This window comes from Stenella coeruleoalba, assembly GCF_951394435.1.
Source record: "Stenella coeruleoalba genome assembly, chromosome: 6".
NCBI classification, from domain to species: domain Eukaryota; kingdom Metazoa; phylum Chordata; class Mammalia; order Artiodactyla; family Delphinidae; genus Stenella; species Stenella coeruleoalba.
In genome coordinates, this window is record NC_137151.1 from 88,370,552 (window position 1) to 88,397,226 (window position 26,675).

At 35.5% G+C, this 26,675-nt stretch overlaps 1 protein-coding gene across 12 annotated transcripts in view; it reads right to left on the reverse strand.

Annotated features, from left to right (window-relative positions):
- Positions 1 to 26,675, reverse strand: part of LOC307187471 (uncharacterized protein) — a 1,029,543-nt gene that overhangs the window by 835,615 nt on the left and 167,253 nt on the right. For all 12 annotated transcript variants that reach the window (XM_079923575.1, XM_079923576.1, XM_079923567.1 and 9 more), the window contains exon 3: positions 19,940 to 20,030. The gene's annotated coding sequence lies outside the window, so the exon portion shown is untranslated. The remainder of the gene's footprint in view (positions 1 to 19,939; positions 20,031 to 26,675) is intronic.

Here is a 26,675-nt window from a genome sequence, read left to right on the forward strand (position 1 = left end):
TCCAGTGGTTAAGAATCTGCCTTCCAGTGCAGAGGACGTGGTTTCGATCTCTGGTCAGGGAACTAAGATCCCACATGCCACGGGGCAACTAAGCCCGTGCACTCTGTAGCCCACACACAACTAGAGAGCCCTCATGCCACAACTACTGAGCCTGCGTGTTCTGGAGCCCACACACCACAACTAGAGAGCCCACATGCCACAACTACTGAGCCCGTGCACTCCAGGGCCCACATGCCACAACTAGAGAAAAGCCTGTGCACTGCAACAAAAGATCCTGCATGCCGCGATGAAGCTCCCACATGCCGCATGTAAGACCCAGTGCAGCGAAATAAATAAATATTAAAAAAAAAAAAGAATGCTATGGTGTAGTGATCACCAAACATTTTGATCATGACTATCAGAAAAAGTTTGTTCTTGCCAATGTTCCCCCAATATTTATATATTTATATTGATTGGTTGGTTACTTATATCCATGCATTAACATATTTTATTCAGTAGATAAAAACACAAAAATACACATTTAAAAAATGATTTAGATTAAAAAACAATATTTTCAAATAATTTTGTGTTTTTAAAATTTCTTAACAATACAAAAAGAATTTTGCTCTCAACAGAATATTCTTTTTGATAATCTTCTCTGACACAATGTTAATGACTCTCTGCTTAATTATTTTTGAAAATTTTATTTTAACGTTTAATGAAAGAGCAATATAACTGTTTCTATGCTCACATTATTTCAATAACTGATTTTAACAGCCTCCATAGATGAAAAATATATATTACAAATATACATAAAATCAAATGGGAGAAGCTCTTCACATGCTTAGCTTACTGAATCATGGCATTTATTTTTCAGTTGCATCTACAAATTATGTGATAGGGTTTTTTTGTTTAGTATTTATCCTATATTAACAACAACAACAAGAAACCTAAAGCAAAACGTCATTTCCCTTTGAGATAGGAAACAAAACAAAGCAATATCACCAATCTTATTCAACATTGTATTAGGAATCCTAATCAGTACACTAATACAAGAATAGCAACAACAGCAAAGAGACAATGATTGGAAAGGAAAAAACACAACTGTCACTATTCCAAAGTGATGTGATACACATCACATACACAGAAAATTTCACAGATTCTGTCCTATATCCACCCTCTTAACTACCATGCTATCTATACTGCCTTTGTAATCATGGAGAGGGAAGGGGAAAAGGAAACACTGAACCAACTAGAACCAATGGTTCAAAAAATATGGGGGCTAGTAAGTTTCAATTTGTAGGACAGAAGAGCAGGCTGGGAACTCAGGCAAGTTTCCTGAGTTTGCTGCAGTTTTGAGGCAAAGTTCCTTCTTTCCCAGGAAACCTCAAATTTTGCTTTTCAACGGATTAAATGAGGTTTACCCTAGTATTATTGATAGTAATCTCCTTTACTTAGAGTTAACCGATAGTAAAATTTTATTGCATCTACTAAATATTTTCATAGGAACATCTAAAGTAGTATTTAGATGGTGCCAAACAAGTGGGCACCACAGCCTACCCAAGCTGACACGTAAAATTAACCATCATGCTTACCATTACTTTTTTACAAAGTCATCGTGACACTGACACCAAAATCTGACCAAGATATCACAGTAAAAACAAGACCATGGCTTTAAATATGGTGCAAAAGTTTTAAATAGGCTTTGGGCAAATGGGATCAAGAAATCCATCAGAGGACTTCCCTGGCAGTCCAGTGGTTAAGACTTTGCCTTCCAATGGAGGGGGTGCGGGTTCAAACCCTGGTCGGGGAGCTAAGACCCCACATGCCTTGAGGCCAAAAAACCAAAACATAAAACAGAAGCAATATTGTAAACGACTTTAAATACGGTCCACATCAAAAAAAAAAAAAAAAAGAAAAAAGAAAAGGAAATCCATCAGAAGAAGAACACATGACCACAAGTGAAGTTAACTCCAAAATATATGGATACTTAGAGCATGTACAGATATAATCAATAATAATAACTGCTTACACCATTACAACTTAACACTGCTCTAAACTGTCCAATGCAAGTACATGATAGAAAGAAAGAAAGAAAAATTGAAAGATAGAAGCAGGCACTAGTGGTAGATGATATATGTGCAGAATACCAAGAGAATCAAATCTTATAAAGTATTAGGAGCAATAAGAACTCTACTGTGGCAGATTACAAAAATCAAATATAATAGAAGGAAAGTTACCATTTACAGAGTAAGAAAAAGAAAATTCTTAGGAATTTACAAAATTAACAAAAACAGGTAAAATCTACATAAAAATTAAATTCTACTGAGGATATAAAATCATTGACTAAATGAAACAAAAACTGTTATATTTGTTTTTATTTAAAATGCCTTTCTTCCCCCATGCCCAAAATTATTCCTGTATTCACAGGCAAGAATTGGAAATGGGAAAGCCATGTTCTGATAGAGCAAGGTGTGTAGATGGTAGTACATGTAAACACGAAATATCATGAGAAAGACTTGAGCTTCACAGTTTATAACTAGTTTTCTTAACAAAAAACACTAAATTTTGTCACAATTAAAATCCAAGTTATTTTCTTAACCTTTTACATTGAAATATATCATCACAACTCATGATCCAAAAACACTGGGATTGCTTTTTTAAACATTATTTTAACCATAATGTCACAGACTTTAAAATAACCCTGGAAATAGGGTTGCTTGGTATTACTAGAAAAATCGAAGAACACAGAGAAAAGATGAGTAGCAGCTGAAAAGTTCTAGATGTAACAAATATAACCAGTATGAGAAAGGTCAAGGAGTCATGCAAAAAATGTAACCTATGGGTGTTAAATGACAAAACTTTGGACAAATTAAGATTAGATTTCCCTCCAATTCAAGAAAGGAGAAAGAAATTCAATTTAGGAAAATGAGATACATGGCTCTCCTTCATGACCTTAATTACAATGGAAATCCATTCCTATTATATGGTAAATATACAAATAGAAATATTTGATCAGTCCTTAGTTGAATCTGCAGATGTGGAACCCGTGGATTGAGAGGACCGACTGTAAGGGACTTGAGTACCCATGGATTTTATTATCCACAGAGGGCTTCCTGGAACCAATCCCCTGAGGATACTTAGGGACAGTGTATATGAAAGATCATAGAAGAAAATTTTAAAAAATAACTATTTAGGTGGTGAGAATACAGGTAATACTTTTTCTCTTTGAGCCTTTCATTTAAATGTTTTACCTTAAGTTATCTTTTTGAAATTTAACCAATATAACATTTAATGCAGAACATTTTTTAATGAACTATATTTGATGTATAATATTATATAAATTCCAGGTGTGCAATATAGTGATTCACAGTTTTTAAAGGTCACACTCCATTGATAGTTATTATAAAACATTTGCTATATTCCCCGTGTTGTACAGTATATCCTTGTAGCTTATTTTATACCTAGTAGTTTGTACTTCTTAATCCCCCATCTATATTTCCCCCTCTTTCCCTCTCTCCACTGGTTACCACTAGTCTGTTTTCTGTACCTGTGAGTCTGCTGCTTTTTCTGTTATATTCACTAGTTTGTTGTATTTTTTAGATTCCACATATAAGTGATATCATATAATATTTGTCTTTCTGTCTGACTTATTGAACTTAGCATAATTTTAAGCAGCAATTCTGAGATTCAAGTTAAAGCTCAATGTAAAGTCTCTAGCATCCAGAATTGAATTTTCACTGTACCTGTCCTCCAACTTAATATGTCAACAATGTTAAGATTTATTCAATTACAACTAATGAGACAAAGTCTGATGGTAAAGTTCACAAATGTCTACTTCTTTATGAGAAGAGATTATTAAGCCACAACATTCAGTTTTAGCCTGAACAGATGGGGCTGAGTTACATGGGAAACTTTTCTCTAAACACTCTTCCTAAATTATGAGGGACACCTTGTGTCATTTTCTTGAGAATATTTTTAACTGGCAAGAGAAATTATATTGAAGGAGAATTCCACCAGCTTAACGATTGCCACAAATACATAACATAATTCTGGGAAAGTGTGATTTGTGGTTTTTCTTTTATAAAGAACAATCTTTTGAGAAAAACTTTTTTTCTCCTTTGTTTCGCATGACTCCACATAATCTCCTATATTAGCTTTCATAGTTATAACTAACCTCCCGATAGCAAAATATATAGTGTACAATGAAACTCAACAGTTATAAATCTATTAATGTGAGTGTAGAGGGGATCTCAACTATTCTCTTGCTAAATATTAAAATGAAAAAACTATGAAAAAACATTTAAAGGCTTGCTGAAGTTCTATAAATTTCAGAAGTGTCTTACAACAAGATATATTATTAAATTCATCACTATTCAGCAGTGTTTTATAAATTATTCTTAATAAATATTCACAGTACATACATTTGAGAACAGTAAAGTGAATGCGTATTTAAAAGTTCAGAAAAATCTCAGTGAATGTTAAAAGCATTCATCTCTGAAGCATTTATTATGATAAACTGTGAGCCAAGATGAATTGGGAAACTTTCATTTTCCAGTGAAATGACAATCCTGGATTTTCTGAGGCTTAACTATGCACTTTATCTACAGCAAATGGACTCATAAAAAACACTGAATTCACATATGACCCAGTTCCTCTTGAGAGTACAGTAAGCAAGTTCTCAGAATGCCAGGCCATTAACAAAGCCTCCTTTAAAAAAAAAAATTATGCGTGTGGAGACAGGTTTGGGTTGATAAGAAAACTTACATTCTGAAATTGAAGATTGACAGCAGTGGTACGGAGCTAGAGATATGCAATTAGAGGAGAAACCTGCAATATTACAGATGAGAGATGGCAAAAGCAGAAATTCAAAGGAGAAAAGAACTAGTTTTTGAAGATTTTCTGGAAAAACATAATGGCAGGATTTTAGAAGAGATGAGACTGAGTAAGATGCTTTCTTTATGGGCTGCTAAAACGGTAGCACTGCCCACTAGACAGTGAAGTTTGAGGAAGGAGGATGAAAGAGAACGTGTATTTGTTTTATTGACAAATAAAGATAGTCTATGATAGCCAGAATGGGAAATGAGCATTTATTAAAGTTATATTACATACTACCAGGTCATCAACAATGATATTAACCTTACATTTCACGTAAAGAAACAAAAGCATTTCATTTGGTTTAGTCAGATGTGACTAAGGCTCATCATTAATTCTTTCTAAACATACATAATAAGCATCTTTCAGCCATTTTGCTGGGAACTAGGGGCCCAGTGAGGAGTAAGATTGTTCCAATCCACATAGAGGGAGTTGAAGAGACTGGTAAGTAAATAGGTAGTTACAGTAAAGTGAGATGAGTGCCAGCCATAAGTCACAGTGTCCCCTCAGACACCAAACAAGGCACCAAGGCCATGTAGGAGATGTTAGGAAAGTCAGACTTAAAAACCACTAAGACATAATGAAGACAAAGAAGGATGAAGATGTGTTCCAAGCAGAGAGATAAGATGTACAAAGACCAAAGGGAAAAAGAGTTTGGCTAGCACGATTAAAGTAAATAGTTTGCATGAAGAGTTGAAGACTTGATAGAAATGAAGACAGAGATGTAAGTTGGGGACAGACCCTAAAGAACTTGTAAATGTCCTGCTTAGAGGAGTTTGGGTTTTATTTGAACTAGTTAAGAATATCAGGGAGGAAAATGATGCCAGTATTGAGAAAGAGGAAAGCAGCAAAGGACATTGAGAGATGTTGGGGAAAAGTCAAGAGAGTCAAGAATCATGGAATCCAAGGGAAGAAATTCTGTTTAGATGAGAGAGTGATAAATATTAGCAAATGCTAACATAAGGTAAGGATGACAGACACACAGATGTGTCTATTGTATTTAACGACATAGGACATTAGTGAAAGTGGATTTATTGAAATGGGTGGAACAGAACCAAAATTTCAAAAGTTTAAGTATGAACAGAAAGTGAAAAAGTGGAGAAAGAAGGAGTGAATACCCATTCAAGGAAGGAGATATACTGACCACAGAGTTGGGCATGAGGTAAAGAGAGGGGTTTGTGGCAAAAGGAACTTAAGTGTACCTCTGACCCTTAAACAATGCAGGTTTGAGCTGCACAGGTACACAGATTTTTTTCAATAAATACCTACTACAATACTATACAATCTGAGGTTGGTTGAGTCTGTGGATGCAGAACCACATATAAGGAGAACTGACTATAAATTAAACATGGATTTACCCCCACAGTTGTTTAAGGGTCAATTATATTTCAAATAGAGGAAGGGCCTATTTAGGAAAACTTGAAGATACTGGAGGAAAAAACAATTACTGATGAAGCAGAGTCCATTCAATAAATGGGATTCACTACTGCCTTAAATAGTAGATTATAATTATTTGGAGATAAAATTTAAAGAGAAAATCATAGATATAAATTTGTGTCATTTTAAGGCAGGGTAACAGGAAGTTAAGGAGGGATCTCTTAAGTCATGTTTTAAGAGGGGGGTGGAATAGTGTAACATAATAACAGGGATTGCTGCAAAAAATGGATAAACAAAACACCTATAAAAATAGGAAATGACTTCTGGTTAGCCCAAATAGTACAGTTAATGCCAGAGATCATGGATTTATTGTAATGGAAATTTGCATTATTATGTCACATTTCCAGCAATCAGTAGAAAGCCAGAAGTAAGACCAGAGAAGACAGAAAACTGGTTGAGATGGGATTTTGTTTTGCCAGGAAGATGGGAGGAAAAGACAAGAGGGCAAAGATTGTGTTGGTATTAGAAAGAGAATCACTGAGGTGAGGAACCATAGGATCCAGGCTGAAGAAGGGAGGAAGCAAGAAGAGTGCTGATGGCCAGGAGAGAGTAGAGGTCCTAACAACTCAAAAAGGTTGAGCAACCTTGGTAGTGGGAATAATACAAAGTCATACATTTACTATTCACGTAGTATATTCCAGGGACTTTGCACTTAATGATTATCTAGCTCTTACAATAAGTCTGTTAGTGCTGATTCTACACTGACCAAGAGAAGTCAGCATCCTGGGTTTCTGAAACCTTTCCATATGAATTCATACAATCCTTATAATTCCTTAGCATGTGCTGAATATCACACATAGAGTTGTATGGCATGTGCTCCAGCTAAGGACCTCCTGTGTTTCTCTTCTGGATCCAAGGAGTGATAAAAGGAACGAGAGAGTGAACTTTAATGTTTAATCTAAAAAAGGTAGTAACGTGTTCCTTTATATTAGGTGCAATCAAAAGGTTAAGAATTCTAAAGCAAGTGTATAACTAGGTTTAAAACTTGACTGACATAGCTTAACTATTACTTAGAAAACTAAAGTCCAATTTGATTAAGTAAGCTATTGAGGATAATAACACTGTTAAAAAATCCAGAATTAAAATCCAAACTCAATTGTGACTGATTTAAAAGTTCACATTCTTCTAATGTGATACATTCTCCTTTAATGTGAGAGAATTGAAAGCATAGCTACTTATAGATATAAAGTGGAATATTTTAAGATAAGAATTTAGAAATGACATAGTTATGGAAAGGGAAAATGTCCAAGGTGAATCTTGGGAGATACAGCTGAAGTGGAATGAAGAGACTGTCTACGGATACAGCTACAGTACTATAATCACTACATAATTTCTCTTCTAGAGAAATCCAAATGTGATTTGACCTCATATTGGAGGATGGCAGGATACTGTTCACAAACAAGATTGTAGATGGACACCAAAGTCCTCAAAGAGTGACAGGGAATGATCTGGAGGTCAGAAGGTAGGAATGGGGAAAGATAGTGAGATGGATGGTTAGTTGTCCACATCTTCAAAAACTATGGTTGTTTTTTCTATTACTGTATATTAAAAAATTCAGAAAAAAATAAAATCACAAAAGCTGGATTATGAGAGTGGTGAGGATGCTTATCCCACTTCCAGTATTGAGTTTTTTGGCTTATAGGATAATGTGTGACATTAACTAAAAGACCTACAACGAATGTGGTCTTTTTGGAGCTATCTAAGATTCAGTTAAGGTAGGGAGATTTGGAGAAGAACATAAAAATTTTATACCACAGAATGAGGATTTCAAAAGGCAAAAGAGAATGCTTTTGGAAGAAAAAGAGCTGTGAAAGTTGGCTCAAGAAAAAAAAAAGGTTGCAAGTGTAGACTACTGATTACTGAAAAAGCTGGTATTTGGGGTAGTGACTAAAGATAATGGGTATTTAAGGCATAAAATTTGACTCCTATGAACTTCCCCGAAAGAAAAGTCAGTCCCAACAGCCTCCTGGAGCACAAGCAGGTCTTGTTCTTTTGGGAAGAATTCATATTCATCAAGACTGACTGAACTTCCAAGAAAATCCAGTGGATGTCAGCAAGCACACAGCAGGATTTGTCCCCAGGGCTCCCATGGTGTTGGCATCCATAGTAATCCCTGCTCAATCAGAACTGACGCAAGATTACAGAAAAGCTACTTTCAAAATTTTCTCACTAATGTCAAGCACCTGAAAAGTCACTTGTTCAAAATTTTAGAGATCTAATATAGAACATTTGGAAAAATATTTGATCTCTAAAAACAATTATCTTTAGAGAAAAATTAGAGTGTTCTATCAGGTCACATCTAGAAGCCACACATTTATGAACTTAAAAACTATTAATTTATTTCTTCTAGTTTTGAATCAAGTTTGAATAATGCCAAGGTCAGTAAATTATATACAGATAGATAGATAGATAGATAGATAGATATATGAAATCTGTAGTGAAAAGGAAAAAATCCTTTTAATATTCCATTAAATAATGTAATCTTGGGACTTCCCTGGTGGTCCAGTGGGTAAGACTCATGCTCCCAATGCAAGGGGCCTGGGTTCGATCCCTGGTTGGGGAACTAGATCCTGCATGCATGACGCAACTGAGAGTCGGAACGCTGCAAGGAAGAAGAGCCTGCATGCTGCAACTAAGACCTGGTGCAGCCAAAATACAAAAAAAAAAAAAAAAAAAAAAAATGTAATCTTAAAACTAATACCACCATTCTTGATATATTCAATGACATGCATGTATGATATGTTTAGCCCGTTTTTTTAAATTTAATTTTATTTTTTAACATCTTTATTGGAGTATAAATGTTTTACAATGGTGTGTTAGTTTCTGCTGTATAACAGTGAATCAGCTATACATAAACATATATCTCCATATCTCCTCCCTCTTGCATTCCCCTCCCACTCTCCCTATGTTTAGTCCTTTTTATGAAAAGTATTTAACTCTTACCTCCAAATAAAATCAATATATATCATCAAAGATGTTTTACCTGACTCTCTAGTTCCCTGGAGGGACACAAAGATCATCCACATACTATTCTAGAAGTATCACAGTGGCTGTCAATTTAAATTAAGAATAATGTGCACTTACGTACTACTTTAAAAGTATAAAAATACTGATAAAAAATAATTATATTCTAAGTGCATCTAAATTAGCCCTCTATTTTTAACTGAAACAAAAATACAAAATATTTTATGTTCTAATGAGCTGTTTAATGACCCTGCTGTTTGATGTTACTCCATCACAAATAAGTAGATTTTCTGTGGCCCTACCCCAAAGAGAGAAAAATAAATGCCTTTCTTCCACCTTTAGAAAGGAAGAAAACAGAGACCTCTGACATAAACAAGTCTCCAACTTGGTGTTAACTGACAAGTTCCAGGCCACCATGGCAGACAAAATAGTTATCCACACTATCCTTTCACCTCTTCTTAGGTACATGGCAACCTAGAATGAAGGCTGCAATTCTCAGCTATGTGTGGCTATATGATTAAATTCTGACCAATAGAATATGAAGGGGAATGATATAAGCAACTTCCAATGTGTCCTAAAAGGAGGAATGATGACCCTTTTCTCTTCCTTCCTCCAATTTGCTACTTTAAACTTGGAACTGGTGGGGAGTCATGTTGGGACACGGCAGACAAGGGTAACATTCTAAGGATCGCAGAGCAACAACCAGAAGGAACCTGGGTCCCTGGACTTCATGGAGCAGAGCTGCCATACCTGGACCTTCTACTTACAGTTTATTATGTAAGTGAAACAAACTTTCATATTGCAGATGAAACTATATCCTAACAAAAATTTCTACTATATTCTCTAAATTCACTGTAGTATGACACTGCAACTTATGTACTTGGCATAAACGGTGATTTCAGAGAAGAGTTATTTCTTTTCTCTGTGATTCCAGATGGCAACAAGCATTCTTCTGAATCAGAAAGAGAGAGGTGATAAATAAAATATTCATTACCTTTATACAGAGCAATCCTGAAATAGAACAAATCCAAATAAATAACCCAGTCCCTAAATTTGGAAAAATGTTACATAAATTTCACCTGCACAATAAACATTTCTTGGTGAAAGCAAGTTCTTTCAGGCACCAAAAATTATCATCTAGTAGATCAGGCAGTGTGTTAGAGATTATTAGCACTCAATAAACACATTTGTGCTCCTCTCTCTCCCAGCTGCACTTGCAGTTAGCTCAGAGCCATGTGACTTGGTATGGGACAATGAAAGGTGGGTAGAGACCGCTAGCTCCTTTGTCTTCTGCCATGGCAGGCTTAGGAAGCACAAGTTCTCAATGGTCCACCTATAAAAATGGAGGAGGACAATCACAGGGGATGCTCTGTTGTGCCACCAAGATTCCTTCATCAGTGGTGACTGCTCTCAGCTGAGCTGAACTCTGGAGATTTCCTCGGCAGAAGAGAGCTTCTTTGCCAAAACTATTACCCTTCTCTAGGGGTAACACACACCTAATAACTGGTCAATACAGAAGTATAACAGCCTTCCCGCAATCCCCATGTAAGACAACCCTGAAGAACTAGCCCAGCTCCAGATCTTCCTGTGAGATTAACTGAGGCCTCTGGTAAGACAGCATTATAGTTCAACTCTTCCCTCTGCCCAATCCTACTTTCTTGCCTCACCCACTGATGCTGACTCCAAGGGCTCCCCCACCACTAACCTCCACGGACACAAATCTTCATCTCAGAGTCTGCTTTCTGGGGAAGCCAGCCTATGACAAACAGTCAAATTGTATCATATTTTGTCTGAGCAAGAAATAAACCTTTATTGTGTTAAGCCTTGGGATTTTAGGATTTATTTATTACTCCAGCAAAGCTGAATGATAGTCATTCAGATTAGTTGTATTTCCAAGGTCAAAAGAGAGAGAACTTCCAAATCCCCACCTACTACTACTGAAGGTCTATGAGAAAGGTAGGAGGAAGAGATAACGGGCAACATTGCATTTTGATTACTGACATCTGAAGCTGAGTTAGATTGTGAGTTACCTTAACTAGAGACAGACAAAGAGCTTTGATGATTTCTGGGCTTTTTTTTTCCTTATAAGACACCTTGCTAAGAGGAAAGAAGTTCTAAGCCCATTTATTTCTTGCCTTGGAATGAAAAGAACCCACTGTAGATTGTATTTTGATCACAAATATTTTTCACTGCCTTCCCTGGGGGATTATTACATACCACACCATTTAAATCAGGCCTGGCCATATGACTTGCTTAGGACAATGAAACATGACCAGAGTGGTTAAGTAGCATTTCTGAGCAGAGGCTGTAAAAGCCAGTGCACTATATTTTTTTCTCTCTGCCATGAGAACTTGCAATGTTCCAGATAGTGGCTAATTCCTCATTCTTGAGTCCAGAGTTCTGGACTCAAGGTGGAACAGAGTCAGAACTGATCCTCAGTGATCACGTAGCATGAAAAAGGAATAAATATTTGTACCATAGCCCCTGAAATTTTAAAGTAGCTTGTTACTACAGCAAAACTTATCTGATGATTGGAGATCTTAGAGAGAAAGGTTCAAACTTAGACTAAAAATCAACCAATCAATCAATCAATCAAATCCAAAGACACCACACAAAACAGAAGGAAAAGATTTAATCCTTCACCTGTGTCACAATGAAAATTCCAACCAGTCCCTGCAGTGTCCCTGACTTTGTACCAAATTAGCACTGCAGATTTTAAATATATCAAAGCCACTAAAGTTAGGTGATTAGAACTCTAATATCTCCCTCTTTCTCTCATTCTCTTTCAGGAAGGATTATTTGATAATGTTTTTTCATCAGGGCTTCCAGTACTATTTATTTCAAACAGACATATAGACATATGACAGACATATAAAATCTTGTTGGTAATATAAAACACATTGCGGATCACCACAGATGATAAATGCTTCAAGGTTCCACCTGTGTTTTCAAGGCAATAAATTATGACGATGTTATTTATGGTCATAATCATTGAGTAATCACGTAGAAAAGTGTTAATAACACTTCATCAAATTTTAAAAAAAGAAGAGGGCTTCCCTGGTGGCGCAGTGGTTAAGAATCTGCCTGCCAATGCAGGGGACACGGGTTCGCGCCCTGATCTGGAAAGATCCCACATGCCGCAGACCATCTAAGCCCGTGAGCCACAACTACTGAGCCTGCGCATCTGGAGCCTGTGCTCCACAACGGGGAGAGGCCCGTGCACCGAGATGAAGAGTGGCCCCCCTCACCGCAACTGGAGAAAGCCCTTGCACAGAAACGAAGACCCAACATAGCCATAAATAAATAAATCAATAAACAAATAAATAAATTTTTTTTAAAAAGAAGAAAAAATGTACTTCTCCCATACACCCCTTGCAACTTCTCTCTCACACATACACATAAACACATATATATATATATACACACATATACACATATATATGAGTACATATATATAAGTACATAAGTATACAAAACTTAAAACTCTAATTTTACATGTCAGAAATATAGATAGATAGATATAGAGCTAGATATAGATAGAGGTATAAAATACCATCTGTTTGTGGACAGACAGCTACATATTTTCCTTAGGCCTGGAATGTCAAGTTCTCCCTTGTATAGTTCACATGAAGAAGTTGAGATGGGGAATGAAAAAAAGGGAGAGAGTAGAGAGTAGGATACAATGAAAGTACTAAAGACACACAGACAATGTCAAAAGCAGATTCATAATAAGGAAAGCTGCCAAAGGTGTTGTCAAGCAGGTAAATACATTTCCATAGGAACTTTTTCTTTGTTAAACCAAAGTAATTGGAAATGACTGGCATTAAACATCAATCAGAATTATAGTGGACATCAGTTATAATTGATAGCTGCCAGAAATCAATGTAATCATCAGTACTATAAAAAGTTCTTTGTTATCTGCTTTCAGAATATCTCACAAGTCTTTCCTCAGTTGAAATTTATGCATTTATACCAAAATAGCAAAGGTGACTCTAAGTTATTTTCATAATTTCTTTATTCTTATTTTATGGTTCTTGCTTAAAATCTCTATTTTATATTTCTTCAAAGATGGAAAAAGGATTATGAAAGTAGCCAGTGAACTTTAAGATAATCTACGTTCCTGCGATATATGGCAGTATCATTTTTCACACCATGTAATAATGCGTGAATTCTGCATTATTCCTCTTTTCATCACAAGTTTGTAATTGTTTCTTCTGAACACAACAGCATAACTCATATATTGATTCTAATGTTGTAAATATATGGAATGACTGAAATAAATGTTTTGGTAAAAAATAAAGTTGTGGCATCCATGTATTCAACCAATATTTAAACAGTGTGAGGGATAAAGGTTTGTGTGGATAGGCACTTTTTATGCTGTACATGTTTGATTCAATGTTTCTGACATGCAAGGCTCTGAGTGAATTGTGAGTCCCAGGGGAGCAGCATGAGTTGTTAAAACTGGGTGCTTAAACTTAAGTGATGTATTTATAACCATATAAATTGCTTTTATAAGGAGCAGCTCCAATGGGGCTTACTCAAAGTAATCATATTTCATATAATACAATATCGAGTGTTGGGAAGGAGTTTGGAACAAAAGCCATGCCAGAGAAAGGTTTTCTGAATTGGCAGCTGGAAAAGCAGAAGAATAGAAAAATACATAACTAAATAGGGATAAAAATTAAATAAAAATGAAGAAGAAAAAGAGAAAAGGTCTTATAACCAATAGGAGTGCAACAGGTGTAGGGTTAATTAACACGTTGATAATTCAGGGGGAAAGCAAGCAAGAAAGAAAGTTCCCTCACAATTTAGGTGGAGGCAGTGGTCAAAATGACATTCCTCAACTCATAGGATTCCTCTTTTCTACTCTGTGCACAAATCTTTAATCGTATTTTGAGTGAGGACCCAAATATTTAGCATTTTTCGATCTCTCATCCCTAGTCCATACCTGATTCTGGAACACCAGAGATAAGGATATGAAACATTTCCAAGTCTCATTTTTCCCATAAGTGTATTTTCCTCACCCTGCGGCAACCATCACTCTGATCACGTATTACTTTTGCCTGTTCTGAATTTCACATAAATGAAATCACACAGTATGTACTATATTGTATCTATTTTTCCCTCTCTCAATATCATGTTTTTGAGGAGCATCCATGTAGCAGCATTTTTAACAGGCTACTGCTAGCCTACTTGCCATAGGGTAGGCTGCTAACAACTACTCCCTTCCTCTAGAGGATTGCCTCTGGCTGATGGCACCTCACATTTAGGGCAACACAGAGTCAATGTTCAACAGGTGTACAGTACAATAGGACAGCATTTTTGTCTCAAGCTGGCCAGAACTCTGTGGTGTGATCCCTCGTGAATTAGGTCAATCCCAGACTTTATTCGAGCTCAGCTTTTTCTCCTTTGCTATTTTGCTTCTCTCACTCCCTACTGTTTTCTTTTTTTAGAAGAAAATGATGTACAACTGAATCTCTCAGAAAATGATGTACAACTGAATCTGCCTCATGTTCTGTTTTTAGGGTTGAGTCAGAAAATTGGTAGTGAGAATTATCCTAGGAAGCTGCGTCTATGGGATTCTAAATTAGATTATCCATCAGTCAGCTGGTAATGGACCCACGATCACTGGTGGTGGGTGTAATATTGATAATCTCTGACATGCTGTAGGAGTGTAATTGTTTATACTTTTACATGGAGTGCATGGAACAGGACCCATGTTGAAGAGTATGCACTACTTGTACAGTATCTCTGGCATATGAGAGGTGTGAGCGAAATAGTATTTGTAAGGACTCTGGAATGGAATAGCTGTTGCTGAGTACCAGTGATGCTTTGAAGAAAGGAAATAACTAATTCAGGACCATCAATCACCAACTGAAAGCAAAGTACTGAAATCCAGAGAACTGCTTTGTCAGATTTTAAAGAATCACCAACTTTCTGTAACTGGAGAGCTTACTGTACTGAGAACCAGGCTCAGGACCTAATCTTAAGAGCAGGAGAACTTCATAAAAGGTTGAATTCTCAGCCCAGGCAAGACTCTGATTTTATAGTTCCAATAAGGACGAAGTGGGTCCTGGAGACTTTAGCTGGGGATATGTGGGTAGATGCACTTAAAAATCTTGAATACACAGGGGCTACAGGAGGGTCCCCTCCCCATGTGAGAGTATAGTGGATTACATTTTAAAGGGAAGGGTTCTATAAAAGGGTAGAGGTTGAAGTTACAGAAGAGAAATGAGATAATTACTAAATATGTCCATGAAGTGATGAGACAAGATTTTCAATGGTCACAGTGAAGAAAGGAAGATTGTGGCTAGGCTTGCCCGGAACTGAGGAGAGCGTAGATGAAGTTGGAGACCATGAATCTGTAGTAGCAATAATCTTTTCACCTCTGCCCAAAACATAAGATTAAGCACAAAGAAAGTGGATAGTTGGATTTACCCAGTTCAGGGGTTTTATTAGGTTAGCAAAACAGAATGACAATGAGAAAAGGTTGTGAGACTATTCATGGATATGATGAACCATGGGATCTAAAGAATTCAGGGAAGGAAGAAGACAGGAAGAAATAAGTGGGTAGGAAGAAAGCTAGGAAGTTGTGATCTGAAGCAAACATCTGAATTTATCAGGTTAGCAATAACAAAGTTTTGCAAAGATGCAGATCTAGGACGCAGCCCATCAGAGTGGTGGCTGAAGTTCTGCCCTGTCAATGGACAAAGTCAATAAAGACTGGATAACAGGACAAGCCCAGGGATATAGAGATCGTTATTTCTAGAAATTTTGAGACTAATACCAATAGGTTTTACATTCCTAGTCCTCTTGATCACTGATATGTACCCCTCATTTGCTAAAGATTTTAAACACCTGGCTCACAGATTTCTCTTCAGCACAAATCTTTCTAGCAATGTCCTTGGGTACTTAGTAAAAAGCAAAATTTCTGGAAATTATTCAAAAATACTGCAGATTAAAACAAAGGTTAAAAAAAAAAAAAAAAAAAAAAAAAACAAAGGTAACTTGGACTTCCCTGGCGGTCCAGTGTTTAGACTTCGTGATTCCACCGCAGGGCACATGGGTTCAATCCCTGGTCAGGGAACTAAAATCCTGCATGCCACACGGTGCAGCCAAAAGAAAAAAAAAGGTACAAAATTTAAGAATTGGTGAATCTGGCTAAGGGCTATATGAGAGTTTTCTGTAGTAGCCTTACAGCTTTTCTAAAAGCTTGAAATTATATCAAAGTAGTTTACAAATGAATCTGTTATAGAACTGAAATAAAAGAGGGCTTACAGATGATTCTATGATATATACCAGTCCAAATATAAAGACCTATTTAAATCTAATAAAACAAACAGCAATAGTCAGCCGTATTTCAATCAGCATCTGTGCATTATGAAAGTGTCTCATAATGCAATTATTCAATTTTTACAAATATTTTAGTACAAATAAAAGCAGTTTGTTTCATCTGATGCTGCTGTGGTTTTGTATGATATATGCACCTTTATCTTTGAATTGGATATTTGGTATCTCTCTTTCATATGATGTACTTAATAAATACTTATTGGACAAATGATTAATGCAATGAGCGTACTAACACCTTAGCATATTTACATACCTTTATCTCATCTTATACAACAGCAAACTCTGCTAAAAATATAGCTTCTCTAGTCTTGGTTGGTGGTGTACTTGCTTCCAGCATGTTTTGTATTTATATATGTTTGCATAAGCTACAATACTTATTATCTCAAATTAGTTATTGTTTCACAGTCTGTAACAGTATGAAATGGAAGATGATCTCTTTTATAAATTTCTGGATGTGTTCCAAGAAAACGCTTAGAAAATTACAGCAGACAAATTAACAAGCTCATAATAGGAGGTAATTCCGATCATCTTCACCACATTCCTCTTTATCACAACAGAATGAAAATGAAATACCTACAATCTTGAAAACAGACAGCTTTGGGAGGTTGCCATCTTGAGTTAATTAGAAAAATCTACGTCTTCAACATCTCACATTGACAAGAAGCAGTCAGGCCTTGCCTCTGAATCCTAAGCCTGCAGAGCAATGTTTCTGAGGAAGAATATGTACCCCAATTAGAAACCCACTTGTCAGATTCTTCACCCGAAAGGCTTAGATCTGGACTATTTCAATAGATGTTTCATATACAGTGTCACAATTCCGAAGGACAGGTATTCTTATCTCCATTTTCAGGATAAAGAAACTGAGTCTGAGAAAGATAAAATAAATTGCCTGAGACCACACAGCTAATAAGCAGTAGATCTAGAATCCAAAATAGGCCTGCTGCCTCTGGAGACCACACACCAAACCATATTCAATTCTGCTTCCTATTTCAGAATTAAATATGATTTGCTTTTCCATATTCTGATTGCATGTTCCAACCCATCATATCTAAGTGCTCTCTGTGAGCATTTCCGTAAAGCAGAAGTAATTCCCACTCCTTAGGAAAGTACACCCTCCATCGCATTATACTTTTCAAGGGAATATCAAATTAGAGAGATTGTGAGAAAAAGCTGCACATACCTGGTCAGCCTTGGTCTCTCATTCGGGGCATCCTGCCCTCCATGCACTTGAATTCTCTACTCATCTGTGTTGAACATTTTATGGAATAGGCTCAACCTCTGGGAACAAGGCTGTGGTTGTCCAAGTCGGACAATGTTAGGGTGGATAACTTCAATTTAGGATATATGCATTAGAAAGCTAATTTTAATGAGTGATCAAGCTAGGTTTCCTAATTCTGCTTTTTCATCATTATTAAAACCACCTTGATTTCTGACATAGAATATTGACAAAGAACATAGACTCTGAAGCCCTACTGCCTAAGGACAAATCTGACTCCACCATAGGTACATGGAAAAGTTACTTAAACTTTCTGTGCCTCATTTCCTCATCTGAAAAATGGGGATATTAATACCCACAACACAGCTACCAACTGGCCAAGTCAAACATGCTTATACTACTCCATAGGAGCTGCTAAGCCCCAGATGCTCTGTTTTGTTATATAAAGAAGGTCTCTTCATTCTTTCCAGCTTTGTGACTTATTCATTTTGATCTGTAGAACATGCTATGATGATCTCCTTCCAAAAGCCCAGTGCTAATTCTGTGGGAAGAGCTACATGCTTGTTAGATAGATTCTTGGGTCTAATATTCCTCCTCCCTCCTATTTTGGTTCTCTAACGTGGCCCTTTAGTTTTAACTTTCTCCCTCCACAAGATCCTACAATGTAAGGTTTCCATTTTAGATTATGTTTTCTAATTCTGTCTAAGATCTTCTGTTCTAAAGGCATAACCATTCTGAAAAAAAGACACCTTGAATTTCACATCTGTACAGGCTGTGCACTCCGTGGAAGAGGATGACCTTCCCTCACAGAGGAGGATGGTTCTTTAGTGAAGGGTATACAAGTTGCTGTGCTCCTCTGCTTGAAACTTCAAACAAGCTCCCATTTGCACATTTAGTAGTTAGTTCCTATAAACTCCTGGAACAGTCTGCACAGATTCCATTCCTCCTTGCATGTGAGGTTTAGAATTAAGGTTTGGGAGAAAAGTTTTTGCCTTTGCTGTGCTAAGCAACTCCCTTGATTAGCCCTTTCTGCAAACACCTGCAACAACCCAGCTGTGCCTATTACCTGAGCTTTGCTGCCAGCCTTCAGCACCACGTTCGTAATCAATCTAGACTCACATTTTTACAAAGGCTCCAGGTCTCTCCCTACATTTTCCATTTATGAGCAGTAAGGGCTACTACTTGTCTAATAATTCTAATGCCAGCTAATTATCATTCAAAAATTGCAAATATCCAGAGCACAACTTAGAATTTTAAAAATCCATTCACCATCTTTCCTGGAGAAATACAAACATGTATTTATTCAACAACTATTATGTATGGGGCATTTTTCTGGGTAGTAACAATGCAGAGATAAACGAGACAACTTTCCTGTGTCTCAAGACAGAGATCGTTAAAGAAACTAATAACTAAAAATTTCCAGGCAAGGTCAGAAATAGTAGTATGTGCCAAGTGCAGTGGAAATACAGAATAGAAACTAGAGTGAGGACAGAAAATAAGACTAAGAGATTTGAGCTAATGCTTGAAGGATAAAAAGGAGTTAGCCAGGTAGGCAAGGAGACAAAAAGCATTTCAGACAAAGGAGACAAGAGTCCTGCCCTCTCAACTTTCTTTTCCCTTCTCTTCTTCCATCGTTGGATTTCCCTTTGCTTGAGTTATCTTTGAGTTGCCTACAAGTTCCATCTCTGCCTTGCAGACTGAGCCTCTTTATCTCAACTAACTCTTGCCCTGCCATCATTTGGAACTAAATTCACACTATTAATACAACTGACTTCTCAACTAGCCCCTGCAAATTTAACTAATCTTAAAGAACTTACCTTGATTAAATGTTGCCTGTCATAGGCTATTTCCCTAGATGGCTTCCTAAGAACACTCTTCTTTAAAAAATATATATAATTATGTTAATGTACAGCTTGTTCTCCAACTCAAACACACCAAACACAGACACGCACCAAGTCATATAGTTTAAGTAAACCAGTATACTATTTCCTTTTATTCTTTAAAATTTTTTGTTGTTTCCATCTAGAGCGAGGTCAAAGGCATATTTCTAACCAAAAATTAATTGCTAGCTTTGAAGTATCACAGCTTCACTAACCAACAAAGCAGAAATACTCTTACCAGTGAATGTGGCAGTCTCCATTATGAAGTCAGATTACGAGGGTCTACAATAGCTGTTCAGCTACAACAGGCTGACTTGGTAGCAATTTGTCTGTCGAGTAATAAAATGTACATAATAATTAGCTTGAGTCTCTAATTAATCTGTGAATGATTTTTGTTTTTAAATTATTTAGCATTAAACATTTTTTATTAGATTTCAAAACCTGAAGCCCCAGGCATACATGTATAATTTTAAAAGTATCATTTGTCTCAAGTCTTAAAAAGGGCTTAATACTAAATAAATTAAATGATAATATTACCAGTAATTTTTAAAGATATTATATCTAAATGTAGAAAGTATCTTAGAGTACAGAAGGTCATCATTCTAAATGTTCTATCACAATTTGGAACTTGACAGTAAATATAAGAGATATAGATCATGTTTAACACTACCCAAAATCATAGACAACAAATGTATCAGTTTATCGTGTATATATTTTTTGCTACAAAAAGATAGAAAACAGTGTTTTAATTCATCTTTGTTTCTCTAGGGGAACTGGACAGTGTTATCAATAAATGCCTATCACTTAGATGATTTCACTAATAGGTATTTATTAAATGGAGTCAATTATATTTCATGACTCAAACATGTATCCCACAGTCTTATGTTGTCATTTTTTTCTAATACTCCAGTAGGTGGATCTTCTATAAATTAAACAAGAAAAATAAATTATCCAAAAGGGAAAATATTTCAACTTTAAAGTTATTTACAAAATATATTACTGAATTTGAGGACAAGATTTTGTGTTCCATCAGTATGAATTAGAACCGGAGGTTAGGAGAGCTAATTTTTATATTTGTCAAAAATCAAGTTTGAATTTATGAATAAAAATACATGTCCTAGGATCACACAACTCACCGTGAAGCAATTTCTCAGAAATGAAATCAAAGTATGATGGACTTTACAACACTGTCAAGTATTCTTGTCATCAATGGTTCAATTTGTCTTTTTAAATACTTTCCTATTTTTAATTGTGACCAAAGTTCAGCATTACAACAGCAAGTTAATATTCCATAATAAAATGAACCAAAAGAATTTTTATTTTGCTGCTGGTATCAATCATAGGTATCAAGATAAATGCAGCATAGACAGATGGATGGATGGATAGACAGACAGATACATAGATACAGACAGAGAGACAGACAGGCAGGCAGATAGACATAAATGGCTCATTAAATGTAACTGAGACAAATATATAATAACAACACACTGAAATCATAACAAGTAAATTAAACTGACTGTGGGAAAATAGAGATAATTTACACAATTTCATCTTGTCAAAAAATTTTGGCCATATCACATATCTTTGAATATATACACACACTAATATATAAAAGATGTCTTTCAATGATTATTTCCTCAGATCCAAGAAAATGTGGAGTATTACTGCATACTATTTTTAGTCCAAGCCTACCAAAAATGTCTTTCAAACCTTAATTTTTTCATTTCTAATGAAAGGAAACATAATTTCTAATAAACTATTAAAAAAGGGAGAAGGACTTTCATTGCACTGCCATTGGTGGCTCCTATGGATTAAAATACTATGTCTGTAGTGGGGTCTTAAGTGATTTGGGTTTGGCTAAGTCCTTATAAAGAACTCTGAATACCCAGTGGCTATCTGTGTGGTTAGGATAGGGTGAAGTTTCAGAGATGGGATAATGACCCTAAAGGATGTAGGGACACCAACAAGATGAATATGCACATTCCACAATCCTTTCTGAGACCAACCCTAGCAAGAAGACTGTGAAATGCAAACCTACACTATCTACTTAACTCACTACATCCTATTTCCTATAGGATAAATCTCAACTGGAAATCCTTTAAAAGATAGAAATAATATTTGAAAGAGAAATAACTGTTTTAATCTACATTGAATAAACCTTCTATTTTAATCAAGTTTAAATTTTTAGGAGATTTTTACAGGTGGTCTTGAACAAGAAAGGTAACATCTGCTCAGCCAGCCAGATCAGCTAAATAAACCCTGGCAAACAATAGGAGGGCAAATATTTCCTTTGGTTTAAGATGTCAAACTAAGAAAAAGAAAAAAACACTGCACCTATAAACACATCACGCTCATTTCCCCAAACCAGGGCAAAGAGTTCAGACCCAGGCTACAGGATTTGCTCCTCTCCCAAATGCACATGGCAAGCAGAGGAGGATGACACTCTCAGGAGAAGTGAATCGGCACTCACCTCCACAAAACTAAGACATTCAAGGTACTTAGCATTATGAAATAAGAACAATAAGCAGAACAACTACACCTAAGGAAGCAGAACTAACGAAACAGAAAGAACCTGAATTTAAAGCAGAATTACTATCTTATGGGAGAAAATAGAATCTTACAAACATGAAGCAAGGGCGTGTGGTTTTAAAGAAAAATCATTTGAAGATATTAGATATGAATAATGTATTAAATGAAATAGAGAATCACTGAATGGGTTGACCAGCAGAATGAAAACAGATATAACAACCATCACGTTGAAATCCCTCTTGGATATCCCACCGTTATCTGAAATGTAATTTGTCAAAAACTGATACTATATTTACCTCCCCAAAAGGAATGCCCTTCTAGTTTCCATGTTATTATTCAGCCCAGTATCCTTCTTGAATCACAGGGTTTGCCACCTCGAAGTTATTTAAGCCATTTCATGGCTTGAATTATACTGAACACTCTTTGGGGAGCTCATTCATTTCACTTCTTTTGCAGCTTCTCTACTCTCCAGCAGCATATAGTAAATACTGCACCAATACTTTCGCAATTAACTAAAGCTATATCTCATATTGAGGCATATTAAACAAAATCTCAGATTTGGAGCATCTTTTAGAACCAGGAAGCAATTTTTTAAAAAGAAATTCAAACTATGGCAAGGGTTGTCAATAGTATCAATATGTAAATTATTCATCCTCTTAAACTTGTTTGGAATCAAAATGATATCCAAACCAAATTTCACTACAAAGCAGTGTGTGTTATTAGAGAAACTAATTTGTAAACTTTGATACACATTCATCCTACTGTTCAGTGCTAATGCTGATATTGCAATTCAGCATGATCTTATAGAATACACTAGACTTTGACAGTTAATTACTATTGCATATGTAATAGTAAAACTCTTGGGTGAGTTTTCCTCACCCAAGAAAATGTGATTTTTTGGTTATTATTTAATTTCCTTTGTGTCCTAAATGTTAGTGTCAGCTCAGAATGTATAAAAGAGAGCCCACAGAAAATAAATCTATCCATTATTATTATTGAAATAGCACTGCAGCTGTTTTGCATCTGTCGCTAAAATCTTTTTAGACATTCTCAATTGAGATGCTAATAGCCCTGTGGATATGCAGTTCTGGACCCGTGTGAACAGAACTATGTAAATATTATACACAGCTGTAAAGAAACAGCTTTTTACATTTTTTTAATAAAAGCTTACCTTGAAGTTCTTATATTAAAATCAAACATTTTACTATTCTTCAATGGTTTATGTGGCCAATAACAGACACATTTGGAATTGAGAGTTAGAAAATTAGCTGCTTATATCTCCTGCCACGATGGATAGAAAACGTTACCCATGATTTCCATAATGATAACAGACATTTACTAAATAATTAAGCATGTAGTTATCTGGTCTCATTTCACAAATACATAAACTGAAGCTTTAAGAAAGTCAAGTAATTTGATCAAGATCATGGAGCTAGAAAGTGGCTGACCCTAAATCTAATTTTTTTAATCATTATGCAGACTTCCTCCACTCAGTGATAACCTGCAGTTGATCACCACCCTATTTTATACAAGAGGAACATGTGTAAAGGCTCGTCTAAGATGTAAAGCATAAGGTTATATAAAGCTATTACAGGTTTCAGAAGCAACAGCCCATAATTCAGAACAATCCATTTTAAAACTAAAGTGGATGTTGTTCTATTTCTGGGGAAATAATGTATATTAATATAATATATCCTTTAGAATTACCTCCGTACATTTTTCCATCAAGTAACTTATTAGTTAATAGGTATACCATCTTCAAAAGAGATTTTTTAAATGCATACAATATAAAAAGCTTAACGGAACTCCATCTGGGACTAAATACAAAGAGACATAACTTCAGGAAGTTGTGTTTTCTAGTCTCTTTCAAGTCCTGACAGAAATATCTGTTTGATCATATTAGAAAAAACTGCTTATGAGAAATATTTTAGAGTATCCTTAGAATATCATTCTATGAATCATCTATTATAGACATACCTCAGACCACCACAATAAAACTAATATCACAATAAAGTGAGTCACACAAATTTTTTGGTTTCCTGGTGCATATAAAAGTTATGTTTACACAATACTTTAGTCTATTAAGTGTGCAATAGTATTACGTCTAAAAAACAATGTACATACCTTAATTAAAAAATACTTTATTGCTAAAAAATGCTAACCATTATCTGAGCTTCAGCATGTTGTAGCAGTAATATCAAAGATCACTGGTCACAGATCACCAAAACAAATATAATGATAATGAAAAAGTCTGAAATATTGCAAGAATTACCAAAATGTGACACAAAAACACAAAGCGAACAAACGCTGTTAGAAAAGTGGAGCCAATAGACTTGCTCAATGAAGGGTTGCCACAACCTTCAACTTGTAAAAAAATGCAATACATGCAAAGTGCAATAAAGCCAAGCAAAATAAAATGAAGTATGCCTGTATGTACATAAGCCTATAAGTTCACCAGTTAGGTCTCCTGAATATCCTTGAATTAGGGATAGAAACATGCTTAAAGGTATGGCACCCTATTTTTGAAAGAGTTTAGGTCAAATCTTGTATTTATTTTAACCCACAGGATTGAAAATACATTAACATTAATAAACTGTTCCTTAGTAACAAATATTTCATGTAGAATGGCCTACTTCCTCTTCATCAGATGCTGACACACTGTTCAAGTGTTCCTAAATGATCTAATGTGCTCAATCATTGTAATTTGGATTTAAAATATAGCATGGCTAGTAAACACTGACTCATAAACTCAGCAAGATTGTTAATAAATACTAACACACTGGCCCACTGTTATTTATTGAGCTTGTTTGGGTTTTTTTAGGTTAATATTTAAGTCATTTAACATAAATTCAATCTCTAACATTCCTGACGTTCTGGTCTTGCCATACTAAGTCATCCTTAGTTATAACATGCATCACTGGCCTAAAATGGCTATCTACGAGAGCAATATGGTATTTTGGGAAAAAGCATGTATTTCAGAGCAGAGCAACCTGGATTCAAATCACAGTATTGTCGTATATTAATTAACCTAATCTCTCTCCATGCTATTTCCTTTATTATAATAAAAGAAGAATATGACAACCTCACAAGTTTGTTGGGAGAATTTTTATATATATATATATTTATATAACTATATATTACAGATATATTTAATTATATATAATGTATATTTATATACTAAATATACATCTATGTATTTACAGTGCATATATCATTATAAATCCTCTATAAATAATTAATGAAAATAAATGAATATATTGAATACATAAAGTTATTGATAGAAAGTACTTTCTTCCCTTTTGTACACCTGGTCATGAACTGATATTTTATAAACAAAGGAAAACCTTAGTGATTCAGACTAATTAGGAAAAAAAGAAACCACCCAAATTAGTGAAAGACCTCAAACTACAATTTTTTTCCAGGGGAAAACCTGTATATTTAATAATTTAGATGCCAATTTCAGAAAAATGTACTATAATATTCCACATCATTCTTCCATTTAACAGTGGCATGTGATTTCATTTTCCAATTAAAGATAATTTTCATGACTAATGACCATGTCTTTTTTTAATAGAATTTTATAGAATTATATCAAAATTGCTGTTTCTCACATTTCCAAGTAGAAGGCACTACTTTGGAAAAAAAGATAAATTCACCTAAAATAAATGCTATCTACTTATATATACACCATAATTAACAGCAAATACTATAGAATGCTAACTATGGGTCAGGTAATATTCTATGTGCTTTAACATATAATAAAATAATTGTAGGGCTTCCCTGGTGGTGCAGTGGTTGAGGGTCCGCCTGCCAATGCAGGGGACACGGGTTCGTGCCCCAGTCCGGGAAGATCCCACATGCCGCGGAGCGGCTGGGCCCGTGAGCCATGGCCGCTGAGCCTGCGTGTCCGGAGCCTGTGCTCCACAACGGGAGAGGCCACAACAGTGGGCCACAACAGTGAGAGGCCCGTGTACCACACACACACACACACACACACAAAATATATATATATATATATATATATACAGTAATCCTATCAGGTAACTACTTTTTACTGATAAGCAAACTGACTTTCCCAACTGATCTGTCCAAGACCACAACACATACTAAGGGGCAGATCAGTCTAACTGCAACGTTCACGCTCCTATCCACTAACTCCTGTATAATAAATGTGAAAATCAGATTTTTTCTTAAGTATGTTCTCTTCAAACATAGCATCTTACAATGTTGATCACATTATTATGTTGCTTAGTCAAAATTAATTCTTTATAAAGTCCACCCTGTAATTAGCCAACTATAAATTACTATAGTCCAAATAGATTCATCTCTGTTGATCATTTTTAAAGAAGAGAACACTGAAAACAAATTTTATCAACTGAATTTGGATTTTGCAATGCATATTTTCCTAAAGGTAATCATTAGCTATACTTCAAACTATACATTAG